The sequence below is a fragment of the Mus musculus genome, chromosome 13 (assembly GCF_000001635.26).
Source record: "Mus musculus strain C57BL/6J chromosome 13, GRCm38.p6 C57BL/6J".
Classification (NCBI taxonomy): domain Eukaryota; kingdom Metazoa; phylum Chordata; class Mammalia; order Rodentia; family Muridae; genus Mus; species Mus musculus.
Window position 1 is genome coordinate 15,904,599 of NC_000079.6, and position 17,846 is coordinate 15,922,444.

At 38.0% G+C, this 17,846-nt stretch overlaps 1 pseudogene across 1 annotated transcript in view; it reads right to left on the minus strand.

The window, feature by feature from the left end:
* The window catches only part of B230303A05Rik (RIKEN cDNA B230303A05 gene), a 209,872-nt pseudogene that overhangs the window by 91,047 nt on the left and 100,979 nt on the right, over positions 1–17,846 (minus strand). The window contains exons 2-3 of the transcript NR_155430.1: positions 11,952–12,049; positions 11,099–11,169 (exon numbers count right to left, since the gene is read on the minus strand). The product of NR_155430.1 is annotated as an RIKEN cDNA B230303A05 gene (transcript). The remainder of the gene's footprint in view (positions 1–11,098; positions 11,170–11,951; positions 12,050–17,846) is intronic.

The following is a 17,846-nucleotide window of genomic DNA, read 5'->3' on the forward strand; positions in this document are numbered from 1 at the left end:
CTATTCTCCACTCAAGACTCTCTGACCTATCATCACTTTATACTTTTTGGGTTTTGTGGTTATTCCATGTTGAATTCTCACATCTGAAGACTTGGAGCTAGAAGCCACATATGAGAGATAATACAGAGCTTTTGGCTTTCTGAGCCTGACTTATATCACTTTATATAATCCTTTTTTAGGTCCATTTATTTGCTTGAAAATTTCATAATTTCAGTTTTGTTTACAGCTCAATTAGTATTCCATTGGGTATATGCATATTTTCACCACCAGCTCATCTGCCAAAAGGCATTTAGGATGTTGCTTTTTCCTCGCGCTTGTGAATATGGTGGCAGTGAACATAGCTGAAGAAGTCCTGTGGGTATATACCAAGGAGTGGTAAATCCGGGTTTTATGATAGACTTATTTTTAATTTTTTGAGGACTTTATATACTGATTTTCAAAGTGATTGCACCTATTCGAATTTCTACCAGAAGTGACTGAAGGGTCCTCTTTCTCTACAACCTCACAAGCACTTGGCAGTCATTCTGTTGATCTTAGCCATTCTGGCCAGGGTGAGATGAAATTGAAATGTTATTATTTGTATTAATTTAACTGCTAAACATAATGAACATGTTCTTAGGTATTTCTTTACTCCTTTTATTTCTTCTATTGATAACTCACCATTTAGATCCCTATCTCATTTGATAACTGGGTAATAAGTTTTCTTGACTCTGCTTTCTGAGTTTTACATATTTTGCATATTAGTTCTCTCTCTCTCTCTCTCTCTCTCTCTCCCTCTCTTCCTCTCTTCCTCTCTCTCTCTCTCTCTCTCTCTCTCTCTCTCTCTCTCTCTCTCTCTCTCTCTCTCTCCATATATATATGGATTCCATGAGGCTTTATCAAATAGTCTTGGTGTTATTTGTCCATTGTCTTACCTACTCTTGTATTGATCTCTCTCCCTCCAAGTTATTCAATTAGAATTCCCTCCCAAGTTATTCAATTTCCTACACACACACACACACACACACACACACACACACCACACACATATAATGATATATAACTTACATGGATTCTTTCTCATCTTGTGGGATTTTCCTTCATTGTCTCATTTCCCTACCTGTGCAGAAGGAAGCCTTTTCATTTTACAAGGGCCCTGTTGCCTGTTGCCAGTTGTTGCACTTAAATCTTTGGCAAATGAAGTCAGAATATCTTTTCCTGCACCTGTATCTTGTATGGCACGGCCTGTGTTGTCAGCTAATAGTTTTAATGTTTCATGTTTGAAATTGATGTCTTATCCTCATGGATCTAGTTTTTGTATAGGGTAATAGACATAGGTCTAATTGTACTCTTCTGCACATGGACATCAGTTTTCCCAGCACCAATTTTTGAAGATGCTGCCTTTTCTTGAAAGTATCTTTTGCCACTTTGTTAAATATCAGATGGATGTATATACAAGTTCCCTCTATTTTGTTCCATTGATCTACATGTTTGCTTTTGTGCCAGCATTCTTTATAGCTCCAAAATATATCTTGTAGTCTGGAATGCCAATCCTTTCAGTACTTCTTCTTCTTTTTTTTTTTTTTTTTTTTGCTCAGGATTGCTTTGCTATTTTTTTTCCAATGTACTCTTAATATCCCTCTGTGTTTGGTAACAGATAAGAAATCAGAAGCAAGGAAAAAATTTTAGTCTAGAGCTTTATATCCCCACATTTTTCTCTTCAGAGTTTCTCAAAGCCTTCCTTATATTGGAGGAGCTCAGTATGTTGGATAGAGCATGTCAGCCACACTGTGCTCTGATAAGTTGATTCTCAGCTCATTCTATTCATATGATTAAACACTTAGAAAGATGTAAAATATTACTAGAGGTTACACATCAATTTTGGAAACTTTTATTTGGGCTCATTCGTTCTGAAATACTCAAGCTCTATCAATAAGAAGGATACAATTTGAAGAGTTTATAAATATGGTTGGAAACTCATTTTTAATCTTTTCTTATACTCTAAGATACTGTTTGATGCCAAGCCTGGTGGAGTGATACTCTGGGGTGTGTACCTGTGCTAATGGTTTCTTGCTTCTTTATAAATGTCACTAAGATACCATAAAATAGTCTCTTCTCTCATCTTTTCATGATTTGATTGCAAAAAATACAAAAATTCAAACATTCCCGATCCATAGTGATTATTTTTTATTTTAGTGGGAATTCTTGGTTGATTTGTCATGCCAAGATGATAGAGATTAGAGTACAATGTGTCACATAGAAACACACAATTCTGTGATATTAACGCTTATTGTGATACACCTATTCTCTTTATTGGAGATGCTTATTCTTGAAGCACTATTGAATCATTTGCTTGTTCTTAGAGATGAATTATTTAAGATTTAATCAGTGATCCTTTTGAATTATGATACATTCAGACATATGTCTGGCTGAATTCACCACTTAAGAGGAAAATCACAGATGGACCAAGGCTGAGCCAAGATCAGAATTTTTGGATTCAAAAATAATATTTATTGTCTGTTTTACACCAGAACCACTAAATATGGACTCAATGGTAAAACCCAAAAACCTCTTTTTAGAATGCCTTGTATGTGGAGATTGTCATTGTAAATTTTGGGACTTTGGAAAGCCCTCAGTTCCCCTGGGTGTTTGACTATATCCTATGTGTAACTATCAATGTAGTACAATCGGTTGAATAATTACATCTTTTGAACAGCAAATAAATTGATTGCCGCTATGTTGAATTAGACCCTCTCCTCAGTGATTTGATCATTAACTCAATTGAGTTACTAGGATCACACAGTTGATTATATGAAAATTAAATCTAGATGTTCACATTGGATTGATTCTACTGGTATTTTCATGTATCAACTTTGTTAGGGTAAGGTAAAATGAAAGTTTGCTCCTTTTTTCACTTAGACAACATGCCAAATATAGAAAATAAGGCTTTCATAGTTCTTTGCTGGGTATAAGATGGTTAAGTTGCTAAGGAGCTGCTTACTGCATAAAAACATTTCAAATCTGGTTTACTATATAGGTGTATGATTTGTAATCGCAAGAATAAGGAAGGCAAAAAGAAAAGAAAGGCAAGAAAAGAAGCCAGTGGGAATTCTAGGTCTAGTGAGTGTATCTGACTTTTTCTTAGCTCTCAGACTGTAGGCTGGGAGATAATGGGAAGACGGTGATCAACTCATAGTTGCCAATTCCAATGAGACATATGACCTTTCAGTGTCTCTGTGAATGAACCAGCAGCAAAAGAGCAGTGGGAAAGATCAGCATGACCAAATTGGCCATGAGGTCTCTTAGATAAACATATGATGATGCTGGCATTCAGTGTTCTTATGACTTTCTGTGGCTTCCTTAGACTAGGGAATTTTCCTCATTACAACAGACAGCCCCATCTTTCATTCTGTGGTAATAAGGAAAAGGCCTCTGGTGTGACACATTGGCTCACTGTGTGACTAAGAAAATGACAGTTATTTCACCCTCTAACATCAGCTAGCTCCAGGTCTACTCAGAACAATATTCATAACAAAGACAAACAAGAATCCAGTCAGTAGGTTTTTAAAATTTCGTTTACATTTTCTTTGTTTTTAGTAGGTAATATAACACTGAATCTAAAAGGAATGCAATTAGGCTTATCATGTGTTTTATCATATAATATAGAATACTTAAAATTTCTTTTAAATTATATGTACAGGCTGTGGATGTGCACAAATGAGTCCAGTGCCCAGGGAATCAGAACAAAGCATCAGGACTTCTGGAACTGAAGTTATAGAGAGTGGTGAGCCCTCTGACATGGGTTCTGGGATTCAAACCAGGGTCCTATGCAAGAAAAGTATGAATTCTTAACTACTGAGCCATTTCTCTAACTCATTTTCATTAAAAATAATTTAACAATCATACTGTAGTCTCATAATTCCCCTCCTTTCTCTTCTCCCAACCTCTTCATATTCCTCCTGCAACTCCCTAAATCCTGGATTGCACACACACCACATGCACACACACACACACACACACACACACACACACACACACGTATATGTATATATACATGTATATGTATACATGTTTTAGGTTGATCACTGCATATTGAACAACCAATTACCTGGAGAAGATGGATTCTCAGCTTCATGCTAGTCATTAGTTGCTTGTAGTTCTATAGGTGTAGAGTCTGATGAATTCTGTTTTCCACAGTTTTGTCTTGTAAAACTGTGTTGTCATCCTCCAGGTTTGTTAAGATTTTATGGGTATAGCTTTCTTGTCATATGCAGTTGATTCACTCAAAGACTTCTGACTTCTTTGGATCACACAGTCTTTTTTGCTTCCTCTTTCAGGGTATTTCCTGAGCCATTGGTATAGGGTGTATTATAGATGTATTATTTGAGGTTGGGCATCCTGTAGTCAGTTGTTCTCTGAATTTTGACCAACTGTGGATTTCTATCATCATCTCTGTCTACTTGATGAAGTCAAGTACACTTACTTGAGTATTTGGGAAAGTGGCAGCAGTAGGTTCTCCATAGGTTGCATATCCTTATCAGCATCATTTATGGTACAGGCCTGAATTTCCTCCTGTTGAACTTGCCTTGCATCCAATTACACAGCTGTTTGTTACCACACATGCATGAGTGCCATTATTGCATCTTTGCGTGTACGTGATGATCATTTATTGTGAATCGCAGGCTTCACAGGTGGGCAGCACTCATAATTATTTCACTCAGCTTTGGTAGTTTACATATAACTACAAATGCTATGAAACAAATTCTCAGAGTAGGTTTCCAGATCACTGATACAGATCAGTTCATTTAAGTCCTGTGTCCAGAGTCATGGTTTCTTTAAATCCTGGAAAGCAACCAAAGACAATGGCATATATTGTTTTGGAGTTTCTTGGATTTTCTTGACCAACATCTCCAAAGGAGATTTTTTTTCATGCCTGGTCCCTGCCTTTGGAATCTTATAACTCCAAGTGGTATAACTTCATTTAAATATATTTGCATATATTATATATAATTTTAGGTAAACATAAAATAATGTAACTCGCTATGGCTTTTTAAAGAATCTTTAGTGCTTTTCTGATCCCTGCATCCTGTTTTCCTCCCTACTATTCCCCTCCCTCCACTTTTGACATTTCCCATTTCCTTATTTTCCCTCCATATTATTTGTAGTCCACCATTAACTTCTCTGGAGATTCTCTGGTTCCTGTTGTTGCTTTAGGTTATACTCATATCTGAAGATTGGAAATAGGAATCACAGAAGAGAGAGCATATGGTACTTATCTTTCTGGACCTGAGTCACCTCACGCAGTATATTTTCTAGTTCCATCCATTACTTACACATGCAAAGTTCACATGGGCTTCCTTTGTGTATAATACATTATTTTCATTACAAATCCTACTTCATTGTATTCTGTAGTTTGAAAAATTTACCATTCTCTCTTCTAGCTCCTGCTGTTTGCCAGTGATTGTTATCTGTCCTTGCTTGTAGCCACATGACTGTCATGTCTGCCGCTGTCATTATTCCTGTTTCTGTTCTGTGTGTTTATGAAAAGAACAACTATAATTGGATTTAAGGCCCATAAGGTTATTTAGAATGATCTCATTTCATGACTTTAAACCTTACTTTATCCTCAAGGTCCTTTTCCAAAATTAAATCACATTTACAAGTTGTGAGAATATAGATAAATTTTTATGAGGTTATCATTCAACTCATTATCCTGGAAAATAGTTATTGTAGCTGATGATAGAGGCCATGGGAATATATATTAAAATGGACTTTGAAAACAGAACCAACTACTATCCTCCAAACATTAAATATCCTTTATTAGGGGGTGGGTGGAGCACTATATGTCACCCAGGAATGCAGGAGAGGGAGCTCAGAGGTTTAAGAAAAGCAATATCAGGACTATGAATCTAACTACTATTACTTTAGGAAAACAGGGAAAAGCTGATAGTGACTAGTCACTAATCTGAAGTGAAATGAGAAAGCCAGAGGGACCTCTCTGCCAGCTTATGAAAGGCTCCCAGTTCCTGCATATGGGCGACAAAACAGTCTAGGGCCAGCCCCAGGATTTTTTTTTTTTTTAAGGGTAGTCAAATTCCATGGAAGGCTATTAACCTTGGGAAGTCAGATAAGCTTACGGCTGGGCCCTGACTGAGAAGTACTGAGATCCCTAATGTGTCAACAGTATATCCATGCTGTTGCATCATAACTTCTAAGCAATTTCCCTAGAGTTCTTTGACACTACAGAAATGGTCACTTCTCCTTATGAAAGTCTAAACCTTCTCTTAAAGGCAATGTACTGGGTTACTCTTAAAATATTACATTCTTTTTTATTAGTATCTGCCCATCTCCTACCCTGGCTAACTTGAACTGTAAACATGGCACAATTTAGAGTAATCTAGAAAGATAATATCAATGGGACAATTTTTATTTCATATTATCCCAATGTATTTTTGTAGAGAATTGTTTTGATTGGTCTAGCCTACTACTTGCGGTGCCATTGCCTAGGCAGGTGGTCCTCAATGGTATAGAAAAGCTAGCTGAGCATCACCCTGCTCACCTGCCAGCCAACAGCACCTTCCATGGCTCTTGCTGCATTTCTTTGACTTGAGCTGAGTTTATTCGTTACAGGTAATGCTGTATAGAAGATGTGAAGAGGCATCATGGGTACATTCAGTTCTCTCTGCTCTTGAGTAAACATGCTGTGTCTAGCTGCTTTCCCTCAGTTCTTGTCTTGATTTACCCTCAGTGATGGCTGAAACCTAGAATTGCAAACCAAGGAAGTCTGTCTTCCTTTAAAGGTCTTTAAACTTATTCTTCCTTTTGATCAGGGTATTTTATCACAACAACAAACATGAAACTAGAACACTTCCCTTTTTACCAGCCAAGCCAATCTCTGATCTCATTTGAAAATACATTCAGGCAGGAAAAATGCTAATCCAGGTTAAGGAAAGGGTAGACTCTCCAAAGATGCAGATTTAGCCACATGTGATACCAGGGGGTTAAGGGGCCAGTTAGGATGTGGAGAGTGATACGTCAAAGGGCTTGCAGCATAAGTTGGATAAGATGAGAATTTCTTTTTTTATTAGGTATTTTCTTCATTTACATTTCCAGTGCTATCCCAAAAGTCCCCCATCCCATCCCCCCACCCCCCCACTCCCCTATCCATCCACTCCCACTTCTTGGCCCTGGTGTTCCCCTGTACTGAGGCATATAAAGTTTTCACAACCAATGGGCCTCTCTTTCCACTGATGACCGACTAGGCCATCTTCTGATACATATGCAGCTAGAGACATGAGCTCTGGGGGGTACTGGGTAGTTCATATTGTTGTTCCACCTATAGGATTGCAGATCCCTTTAGCTCCTTGGGTACTTTCTCTAGCTCCTTCATTGGGGGCCCTGTGATCCATCCAATAGCTGACTGTGAGCATCCACTTCTGTGTTTGCTAGGCCCCTGCATAGTCTCATAAGAGACAGATATATCAGGGTCCTTTCAGCAAAATCTTGCTAGTGTATGCAATGGTGTCAGCGTTTGGAGGCTGATTATGGGATGGATACCTGGATATGGCAGTCTCTAGATGGTCCATCCTTTTGTCTCAGCTCCAAACTTTGTCTCTGTAACTCCTTCCATGGGTGTTTTGTTCCCAATTCTAAGAAGGGGCAAAGTGTCCACACTTTGGTCTTTGTTCTTCTTGAGTTTTATGTGTTTTGCAAATTATATCTTATATCTTGGGTATTCTAAGTTTCTGGGCTAATATCCACTTATCAGTGAATACATATCATGTGAGTTCTTTTGTGATTGGGTTACCTCACTCAGGATGATGCCATCCAGGTCCATCCATTTGCCTAGGAATTTCATAAATTCATTCTTTTTAATAGCTGAGTAGTATTCCATTGTGTAAATGTACCACATTTTTTGTATCCATTCCTCTGTTGAGGGGCATCTGGGTTCTTTCCAGCTTCTGGCTATTATAAATAAGGCTACTATGAACATAGTGGAGCATGTGTCCTTCTTACCAGTTGGAACATCTTCTGGATATATGCCCAGGAGAGGTATTGCTGGATCCTCCGTTAGTACTATGTCCAATTTTCTGAGGAACCGCCAGACTGATTTCCAGAGTGGTTGTACAAGCTTGCAATCACACCAACAGTGGAGGAGTGTTCCTCTTTCTCCACATCCTCGCCAGCATCTGCTGTCACCTGAATTTTTAATCTTAGCCATTCTGACTGGTGTGAGGTGGAATCTCAGGGTTGTTTTGATTTGCATTTCCCTGATGATTAAGGATGCTGAACATTTTTTCAGGTGCTTCTCAGTCATTTGGTAATCCTCAGGTGATAATTCTTTATTTAGCTCTGGGCCTCATTTTTTAATGGGGTTATTTGATTTTCTGGAGTCCACCTTCTTGAGTTCTTTATATATATTGGAAATTAGTCCCCTATCTGATTTAGGATAGGTAAAGATTAATACAAACACACACACACACACACACACACACACACACACACACACACACATTCTTATTATGTCAGAGAAGAATGGCTCTGGAAAGGACCCTGAGTAGCGTGGGTTAGCCCTTGATTTCTAGGATTTCAGCAAGTACCTCTTCTTTTTTTTTTTTCTTTACCATTTTTTATTAGGAATTTGGCTCATTTACATTTCCAATGCTATACCAAAAGTCCCCCATAGACACCCACCCCCACTCCCCTACCCACCCACTCCCCCCTTTTGGCCCTGGCATTCCCCTGTACTGGGGCATATAAAGTTTGCGTGTCCAATGGGCCTCTCTTTCCAGTGATGGCCAACTAGGCCATCTTTTGATACATATGCAGCTAGAGTCAAGAGCTCCGGGGTACTGGTTAGTTCATAATGTTGTTCCACCTATAGGGTTGCAGATCCCTTTAGCTCCTTGGGTACTTTCTCTAGCTCCTCCATTGGGAGCCCTGTGATCCATCCATTAGCTGACTGTGAGCATCCACTTCTGTGTTTGCTAGGCCTCTTCTTAAGCATTCCAAAACATTTGATGCTCAATTAATACCTCAGAATCTTTAGTGTAATTTTAGAAGTCCAGCTCATTCCTGCCAGCTTTTTCAAAATGGTACCATTATAGTATCATAAATTAGCCTATTTATTGTTTTAGTTCACTATCCATCATTTATGCATTCAAAGACTTTGTTGTTATTAATTTTTAAAATATTTTTATCATGGAGTAAAGTAATCATCATGCTAAAGAACAAAACAAATAAAACAAAAATAATGTTGGTATGTGTGTGTGTGTGTGTGTGTGTGTGTGTGTGTGAAGTGCCTGTTATAAGGCAGATATTTGTGGACAAGGGCAGGAAGCAGTCACATTATTCACCAAAACATCACAAGAATAATCTCTAGGTCACTGACTAATTCTCTTCTCCTTTGAAACCTCTTGAGCTAGGCTCTCATAATCTACATTGCTGTTAGCCATACTCTCTTCCCTGATGCAACTAGGATGGGCAATTATGCTCCATTTAAAATGTTCAATTGCTTTCCTAATCCAAAATCAAAAAATCCACATTCTACCAAGAAAAATTGTCAGTCCTGTCACAGTCATCCCTAAGTCCCTGGTACCACCTTCTGTCTTCTTATTTAAGATTTCTTTGCAGTGAAGAGACACCACGGCCATGGCAATTTTTATAAAGGAAATTTTAAATGGGACTTGCTTACTGTTTGAGAAGTTTGGTCCAATATCATGTCAGGAAGCATGGCAGCATCCAGGCAGACATGGTGCTGGAGAGACTGCTGAGAGTTCTACATCGCATCAGCAGGCAGCAGGAAGAGATAATGCCTCTAGGCTGTGCTTGTGCTTTTGAAATCTCAAAGCCCACTCCCCAGTGACACACTTCCTCCAACAATGACACACCTACTTCAACAAGGCCACATTTCCCAATACTGCCAATCTGTATGAGCCTATAGGGGCCTTTTTTATTCAAAACACTGCAGCTTCCTTATATATGGCCCTCAGCTCTTAATTCATGAATTTTCTCTCCTTTAGGCTGTTCTCAACACTCACAGAAACATCCATAAATGTGTAACTTCATTACTTTTGGATAAAGATAATTTTGTCATTGGATTGGTAATTTGCTTCCTGGTAACCCTACCATTTTCTGACATCACCTCTGCAATTGGCCTCAGAAACATGCCATTGTTTCCTGTAAGTGAGAATGAAGAACAACACAGACTCCTTCCTCTTGTATATAACAGAGAGGAAAGACTGGTTGGCCTAGAAACCAGCCTTGGGTGGGAAAACATGACTGAGTCGAAGCCACCAAGGGTTGAAGCAACTTTAGTAACATTCTCTGGATTCTAAATTGCTATTGAGGAGACAGATTTCTGAAATCATAAACTGTCTGGGAAGTAGTTTGTTTGATTATGACACTGGAGTATATTGATCGACCATACCACTAGGTATGCTCAGAGGTAGTGGTGTAATGGTTTTTCTTCTGGGAAAATGTCATCCCAAATGCAAACCCACTAGTAGTGCTCTTTTGGACCTGAACTTTACTTTCTCTTTTTGCACAGGATCTCTGTCCATAGTGCCATGGATACACCATGAATTTATGTTAGGGAAATTTGAGGTTGACTAAACTAGGGCTCCCATGCTTGGTAAATTTCTTCACCTTTGCTCATGGCCTTTTATAGCCTTGGAATGAAAAGAGAGTGTTATGTTTATAATTGACGTAGGGAAAAGTATTATAGAGATTGAAAGGGAAGACATTGCTTTCTAATTTCACAACTAACTATCTGTTAAGCCAAATATAGAGCACTGTTCATAACCCCGTGAGTCCTATGGTCTTGCTATATGTGAGCTCTGGGTGTGGTCTCTTGCCTCCCCCTAAAGTTTGTTCCCGAACTCTGAAAGCCTAACCAAAAAACAATTACTTTCCCCAATATTAATTGTTATTCAAGTACAAGCTTTTACTTAATTTAAAAAATGTTAACTGATGTTAATAAATTTTTCCTCTGTGATAGCTGAAATGGAGTCGATGCTTTATAAGCTGAGAGAACACAAATGCATCTTTCAGAAAAGTTTTAGAAGTTTGAAAAATCAAAGGAATACCACAGTCATCAAACCATCTAGATGTGGCTTACCGAGGAGATGATTCATGGGCGTGCTCATGCTAGGTTGGAAGATTTTGTTCGGCGTGTCCCCTAAGGGAGACCTATATCAATAGAAAGGAACTGAGGTTGGTGCAAAGGAAACCAGTCTAACAGCTGTGAGGCCTGGACTTTACCCCTCAAAGAAATCATCAACATCCATTCCCTGGTGATTTTTCTCCTTCCTCCCCTCTTTTTTTCTATCATTTATTTCTTCCCAGACATGTTTGTGTGTGAGTGTGTTATAACCACTCATTCTCTCTCTAACTCCTTCTCTTACTTTATATGAATATAAGCCTGATCTCATTATCTGCTCTAGTAATGTTGTATAAAGTTGTAAACATTAAGCTGGCATTATAAGGAGAAAAACAGAATTAGGGCTTTTGAGCTTCTGGTCATAACACTTTAACAACACATTAATATATAACACAGAATTATATTTAAAACTGTTTAAAAACGGCATACTTTCTCTAAGTATGTGTATACATATATATTTATATATACATATACACACTATACCCCCCACATATATAATTATATGTATGTGTGTGTGTGTATGTGTGTGTATCTCTATCTATCTATCTATCTATCTATCTATCTATCTATCTATCTATCATTAACTCACAGTAAATAGCACACACACACACACACACACACACACACACACACACACACACACACACACACTTTTCAGGAGACAGATCCCATAGCCTTCTTAGGTTTAAGAACACCAGACAGCCTTTTAGCCAGTATGCATAGAGAACATAAAATCACCAAAATCACTACAAAGTGTATAAACACACAACATGCGTAGAATTAGGTTCACAGTGAAGAGAGACTTGCTTACAACATCAGAACTGAAGCAGAAGAGCAGAGCATAGCTGTGTTGAGTCTCTGCTGGAATCATGGTTGTCAAGCCACTCATATCTCCATCAGTCAGCACATCTGTAAATAGCCATGAGAACACGGGGAGGATGTATTTTGTGTTTTCAAATGCTGAGTTCAAATATTGAGCTTTAAATGCTATGTAGGAAGTTCTATAGATATGGATGGTAATGTGATTATGCATATATAATCATATATGACATAATTAACATTCTTTTCTACTCTGTTCTTGACCATTGTATTTATACATATGCATCAATGAAGACATTAGGAAACTACATTGTACTTGAATACAAATTGCTAATATTTGTACTTCTAAAAAGGGTAGGATTTTTACTAGTTGAGATATACTTGTTTGTGCTCAACCCAAACAATTTATGAAACTGGAAATATGACCAAGTAGGTAACCTCAAGTGTATTTTAAGCACCGTGAAAATATGAACACATCCAGGATCTCAGAGGATGAATGACAAAGTATCTGCCTAGCAGACTGCAAAGGCACATCTGTACATTGAACAATGGAATATAACACATCCTACCTTAAACCCTTATTATGTACCCTGGACAAAAGAGGAGTTTCTCCAGGACAGGAAAGAGGCGAAGCTAACCACATGGCCAGCCCATGCTAGTATAGAAGGGGCAGAGAGGCCCTGAGGCTTAGGACAAAATGGAGATGAACCAGGTCAAGGGAAGGCAGATTTCTGTGTGTTCTCTTTTCTCACAAGAACAGAAAGCTGGAATTTAGCTTTTTTGTATTAAGAATCTTGAGAACTGAAGTGTCTATGAAAGAGAATGAAGAAATTCTACCCACAAGACTCGAGAAGTAACAAGATTTGTCATAATTAATACACAAAGATTATATTTGTACTGAGTATAGGAACCCAAAGAAGGGGCAGTCCTAAGTAAATGTTTTTGCCATGAACAAGGTCTGTCTAGGGCTCCAGAAGCAAAAGGCCCAGTGTATGTGAAAACTAGCAACAGTGGCTTTCTCCTCATATAGTTATGGACTAAGACTGCTCCTACAGAGATACCCTAAAGAGAGTAGCCAACTGCTCCCCTTATGCTATACATAGTAAGCATGCCGAGGTCTCAGTTAAAGCAGTAAGAGAAACTCACATGATCCCAGCTTCATTGAACATAATTCCCTGTGTATGTTTTTTCTTCCTTCCCTTGCTACTGGGACCCAAGTACCATGTGTGAGATATGACACCAAAGCTTTTAGTTCTATCATGAGAATTTGTGGGAGAGATTAAAAAGCAAGCTGATAAAATTCCTGAGTCTCAGTTGAATCATACCTTTCATTGATAGTACCAGAAGCAATCAGGCTTCTCACAGGACCTATCATCCTCACAAAGGATGAATGCTAATAAACTATGATTAAAAAAATTAGGAAGACACAACAGAAGTGGTAAGTGTAAGAATTAGCATGCTACCATTTAATGCAAAAGTAGAAAGAATAGGAAATATTTTTGAAATTAAAATTTTAAAAGGGAAATGAATTACAATGTAAGAAGAGAGCATTACTAACAAAGAAAAAGTCTAATTAAAAAGAAACTTGAGAGACTGAAGAGATGGCTCAGGGGTTACGAGCACTGGCAGATCTTTCAGAGGTTCTGAGTTCAATTTTCTGCAACTATATGGTGTCTCACAACCATCTATAATTAAATCTGATTCGCTCTTCTGATGTGCACGTGTACATGCTGAAAGAACTCTATATACATAATAAATACATAAATAGAAACTCAAAACTCTACAGCAAGAAAAAATGTTGGGACTTTTAAATGAAACATTTGATGGTTGGTATAAATACCAGGCTAGATACTTTTGAAAAGAGATTCAGTAATCTGGAAAATTGTTTTTAAAAAATCCAAAATGTAGTACAGAATTACAATGGAGGTTGTATTAAAACCAAATTATGTAACACTAGGTCATATTAACATAGAACAATGAAGGAAATTGGAGTAAAATACTTGAAGTTTATGGTTCAGACAGCAGGTATTAAATTGCTAATGTTGAATCAAATATTCTAGCTAAATTTTTTTTGTTATAAAATTATATGTGAAGTAATGCCTTTCATTATGGAATTTACACACACACACACACACACACACACGAGCGCACATGCATACACACAGAGATAGACTTTATTTTCTGCCTCCATCTTCCCTGCTCTTCCTTTGGCCCTCTTCTTCCCCGACAGTCCTCCCTCTGCTTTTCTGTCTCTAGCATTCCATTTCCATCCTTTCCTGTTTTCTTCTCCCCATCCTGGTCCTAATACTTCTATTTCCCATCTCTGATCTCACTTCTAGTTTCACAGCTTATCCCCTCCCACATACATATTGCAAGTATATAAAAGTTAAATTCTGGGATCTGCATGTGAGAAAAAAATGCAAGGCATTGTCTTCTAAGTCTGGCATTCTTGGCTTTAAGATGATAATTTCCAGTTTCTTCTATTTTCCAGAAAATTCCATGATTTCATTTTTCTATGTGGATGGATGAGATTCTTTGTCCTTGCAATCAAAATGGTTAAAAACAAGAAAACACGTGACTGGGGTGAACAGTAGAAGAATGATATTGAAAAATTTGTAAATTGATGTGTAGAAATCAGTATGGATGTCTCTAAAAAGACTGAAAGTTGAACGACTACCTGAAAATGAGAGGGAACCCTGGACCTTGGGGGTCCCAAGTGCCTTTGTTACACTTGTGAATCTCTGAGACTCTCGAGGTTATGGTTCTGAAATGACCTGTGATGGTCTCTAGAGTTATTTTAATGAGAAACTCAGGGTGAGGCAAACTGTGCCAAAACCTCTAGATTAGAAGGTTAGCTTCAAGGTATGTGATATCAGACCAACCTCTGTAGAAAGGCAGGTGGTTGGAAGCTGAATTCAACCTCTACACTTGTAATGCAAATGACCCTGGTATGTAGTGACTTTCCAACCAATCCTATGGACAACCCAGCTAGAGTTAGACTGCTACATTGGCACAAATGTGTTTATCACACTCTGGAAGACAAAAAAGCCACATAAGTGGGACACTCCAGACAGCTGGGAGCATTTTCTCTTGGCTGATCTTTTTGTTTTTATTTTTTAAACTATGATCATTGGCTTTGTAGTTATTTGTATTTATTTATGTGCATTATCATACATACACATGATGCATATATGCAAATTACAAGTTAAGTACAATGATATATAGATGTACTATGTTGTACTTTGCTTATGTTTCAATCCATCCTTGGATTTTTGTTTTCACTTGTTGGAGTTCTTTACAAATTCTAGGTTCATCTGCTGTCAGACATATAGTTGGCAAATGTCTTCTCCCATATTGTGAGTTGCTTCTTCAGTCTGCTGGTAGTTTCTTTTGCTGTACAGAAGCTTTTAAGTTTTGTATGATCTCATTTTTTTTTTTTTTTTTTTGGTTTTTCAAGACAGGGTTTCTCTGTATTGCCCTGGCTGTCCTGGAACTCACGCTGTAGACCAGGCTGGCCTCAAACTCAGAAATCCGCCTGCCTCTGCCTCCGAAGTGCTGGGATTAAAGGCGTGCGCCACCATGCCCAACATACGATCTCATTTGTAATGGTTACAATTATTTCCTGAGCTCTGAGAGACTTTTCCAGAAAGTCCCTGTCCTTGCCTACTTCTCAAAGCATTTTCCCTTAGTTGCCTCATGGTTTCAGCTTTTACATAAAGGCTTTTGATCCATTTTCTTTTCTTTTTTTGCTAATAAAGGAAATTTATTTAAACCTATATACATATATATGTGGATGGATAGATAGATAGATAGATAGATAGATAGATAGATAGATAGATAGATAGATTAGTGGATACTCACATGTTTTAAATTACAGATGGAGGCTTGTTTGCAGTCATGACTACATGGTAATGGAATCATAATTCCTCACCCCCCTTTCTCAGCACGTTGATGAAGCTGACCATAGTAGGACGGCCAAGAAGTTGACAAAAGTCCAGGAGGTAGCTTTCCATCATAATAGTTATAAAAATATTGACATTTCTCAACCCATCCTATTTTGATATTCATTCTTTTTTCTTTTTTATCAGATATTTTCTTTATTTACATTTCAAATGCTATCCTGAAAGTTCACTAATCCCTCCACCTGTCCTGCTCCCCTACCCACCCACTCCTACTTCTTGGCCCTGGCATTCCGCTGTACTGGGGCATATAAAGTTTGCAAGACCAAGGAGCCTCTCTTCCCAATGATGGCTGACTAGGCCATCTTCTGTTACATATGCAGCTAGAGGCATGAGCTCTGGGGGGTACTGGTTAGTTCATATTGTTGTTCCACCTATAGGGTTGCAGACCCCTTCAGCTCCTTGGATACTTTCTCTAGCTCCTCCATTGGGGGCCCTGTGTTCCATCCTATAGATGACTATGAGCATCCATTTCTGTATTTGCCAGGTACTGGCATAGCCTCATAAGAGACAGCTATATCAGGGTCCTTTCAGCAAAATCTTGCTGGCATATGTAATAGTGTCTGGGTTTGGTGGCTGATTATGGGATGGATCCCCAGGTGGGGTAGTCTCTGAATGGTCCATCCTTTCATCTTAGCTCCAACCTTTGTCTCTGTAACTCCTTCCATGGGTGTTTTGTTCCCTATTCTAAGGAGGAATGAAGTATCCGCTCTTTGGTCTTCATTCTTGTTTTTCTTGTGTTTTGCAAATTGTATCTTGCACATTCTAAGTTTCTGGGATAATATCCACTTTTTTGATCCATTTTCAACTGATTTTATACTAGGTAAGAGAAGCAGATACTGTTTTATTCTTCTCTATGTATATACCTAGTATTCTTAGAATCATTTGCTGAAGAGGTTCTCTTTTTCTGCAATGTGTATTTTTGACATCTTTGTCAAAACCTGGGTTGTTGCTGAGTGAGCTTTCAGCTCTATTCCAGTGTTACATGTCTGTTTTTGTGCTGGTGACATGTTATTCTTGTCTACGGCTCTGCAGTACAATTTGACATAAGATGTGTGACACTTATGACATTGTTCTTTGTACTGTAGACTGCCATAGCTATTCAGGGTGTTTTTGTGTTTTTATACAGACTTTATAATTTCTTTTTCTAGTATTATGACAATGCCATTGGGTTTTGTGCATTGCTTTAGGTAATATAGCCATACTCATAGAAACTCTATTGATACATGAGTATGTGAAGGGGAATCTATCAAAATTCTTGTGTCTTCTTTCATTTCTTTCTTTTTTTGATATTTTAAAAGATTTCATTGTAGAGGTCTTCTCCTTGGTTAGATTTCTTTGCTAGGTATTTTGTTTATTGAAGGTATTGTGAAAGATTGAAAAGTTTAGCTTCTGCTTTAAAAAGGGTTATTTTGAAGAATAAAGCAACATGTTTTCAGTTTGAGAGGTATTGATGGAAATTTGCCAAATTTCCACATCATCCTTTGTGAAATGATCTGATTTCCATGAAGAGAGATGACATTTCCTATTTTACTATAACATGCTTGGGTAGTTTAAGGAACAAGAAATGGGACTAAGGGGAAAAAATCCTCTTTCTCCTTATGATCAAGCTTAAATCTGCTTGGGACTTTTTTTCCTTTTAGCTAATTATAAATAGCATCAATATCTTCCTGTTTGTAACTCAAACTGGAGCAGCGTTGTCTTCTTCAGTGAGTTACAATGAGATAAGATAAACTGCCCTGTGCCACCAGAATGAACTCAATATCTGGCTGACTTCGTGCCACTCAAAATGTGTTTTAAATATAAATGAGTCCAAAGCTGGAAGGTGTTCTAGTCAGTATGAATTACTTCATATGTTTCTTTAATACTCTTCACATAAATAGTAATAACGAATAGTCAACCAGTCCTGGGAAAATGCCACAACCCAG